Source organism: Schistocerca americana, chromosome X, assembly GCF_021461395.2.
Source record: "Schistocerca americana isolate TAMUIC-IGC-003095 chromosome X, iqSchAmer2.1, whole genome shotgun sequence".
NCBI classification, from domain to species: Eukaryota; Metazoa; Arthropoda; class Insecta; order Orthoptera; family Acrididae; genus Schistocerca; species Schistocerca americana.
In genome coordinates, this window is record NC_060130.1 from 325,994,639 (window position 1) to 325,996,443 (window position 1,805).

Genomic DNA, 1,805 nt, shown 5'->3' on the forward strand with positions numbered 1-1,805 from the left:
ACGAAACTGTGTGATTACCGAAAACCGTTTACGAATGTCTTGCAACAGACACATTGAAAAGACGATGCATTGCAAAAATTCGGCGTTCCTTACAGGTTGTGGATGTGGCAGTAATTAATGTTTGCCATATTTCGATGATCAGTGCCATCGTTATTCGTGCAGTGCTTCGTAGGTACACATCATTGACACAAATATGGATAAGGGGACAATAATATAAATAAAATGACCGTACTGATTTGACTGAAATTTCTTATATATTCTTATTTATGGTCTTCGAGGGAAAATTTTTTGCTCCTTTTTTCAGGCTAAAGATTACGCATATGATAAATGAGTCGTTAAATATTGATAATTTTCACAGTTATAATGAATCTGTTGTTAGAATTACGTGGGAACAAAAAAGTTGCCAATAGGGAGATTGGATACAATGCCCTCGTGCTTTTGAAACTACGCGCTTACTCGCTTTGCTAAAGACACCTTCAATACTAACGACTATACAAACTGTACAAGCACGGGTAAAATTTTCAAATTAGATTCTCTCTAAAACGGTTTAGAGTGACGTCTTCTTGTTCACATATGCTGAGGTCCTAGTCGTTCCCTAGACATCTTGTCAATATGAATGAAGTTGATGACGGGAAGATCGTACGATCACCTTGTGAGTGCTTAGCTTGCAAATTCCGTGTTTATCATTATGAAACATTTACAGTTTTGTTGTATCAGGTATCTCATGTTTCCAAAGGAAAGAATGTAGCACTAAAATGTAGCTAAGATTCCTAGCCTGAAGATAGAGCCCCAGACACAAAATGTCATTACGCATAAGAAAATGAAAAGTTCATAAAAAATCGATTGTTACATTTCTTCATTTATCACAGTCATGTGTAACAGAGAGACGATAAAAAGTGTCCACCACCTAGTTAAAATTTCTTAGTAATCTGTTGAGTTTTCATATCATCTTCTATGTCATATCATCTGCTTAACTTTTCATATTGCTCTAGTATTCTGTCGTTAACAGAAAACTGTATATTCACATTTTCGATTTTTTCCATGTTTTAAATATACACTTTTCATAACTACTTTTTGATACATTGATTCCGTTATCCCAATCTCCTTTTCGAATACCGTTTCCTTTCCTTGTCATGTAGCTCTTGATATTCTTCATTCAACGATTAATACTTGCTAGTCTCTGTCAGTGTATATATTTGATGCAGTCTCCTTTTAAGCCAACGGCGTTGCCGCAGTGGTAACACCGGTTCCCGTCAGTTCACCGAAGTTAAGCGCTGTCGGGTTGGGCTAGCAGTTGGGTGGGAGACCATCCGGTCTGCCGAGCGCTGTTGGCAAGCGGGTTGCACTCAGCCCTTGTGAGACAAACTGAGGAGCAACTTGATTGAGAAGTAGCGGCTCCGGTTTCGTGAACTGAGATACGGCCGGGAAAGCGCTGTGCTCACCACATACCCCTCCATATCCGCATCCCGTTACGCCTGTGGAATGAGGATGACACGGCGGCCGGTCGGTACCTTTCGGCCTTTAAGGCCTGTTCTGGCGGAGTTTGGTCTAGTTTTTAGACTCCCTTTAATGAAAAGACTTTAAAAACGATTTTTCCTGAGCGATAACTTTCCTAAGACTGTACCACTTCCTACCTAAAGAAAGTTAACCATGTTAACATTATTCCCTCCATATAATTTTAGAATCATGATCGGAATGTTATTACGGCAACATTATATAATTTTACAAACGTCTTTTTGTCCAAAACAAGCGCAGGTAATTCCCAGAACATTAAATTGCAGCGATATTCCGTTTGAAGTTATAAA

General features: G+C 38.9%; 1 pseudogene; it reads left to right on the top strand.

Moving 5' to 3' along the window:
- Window positions 1–1,216: 1,216 nt before the first annotated feature.
- Window positions 1,217–1,334, top strand: LOC124557305 (annotated as a pseudogene).
- Window positions 1,335–1,805: the final 471 nt, after the last annotated feature.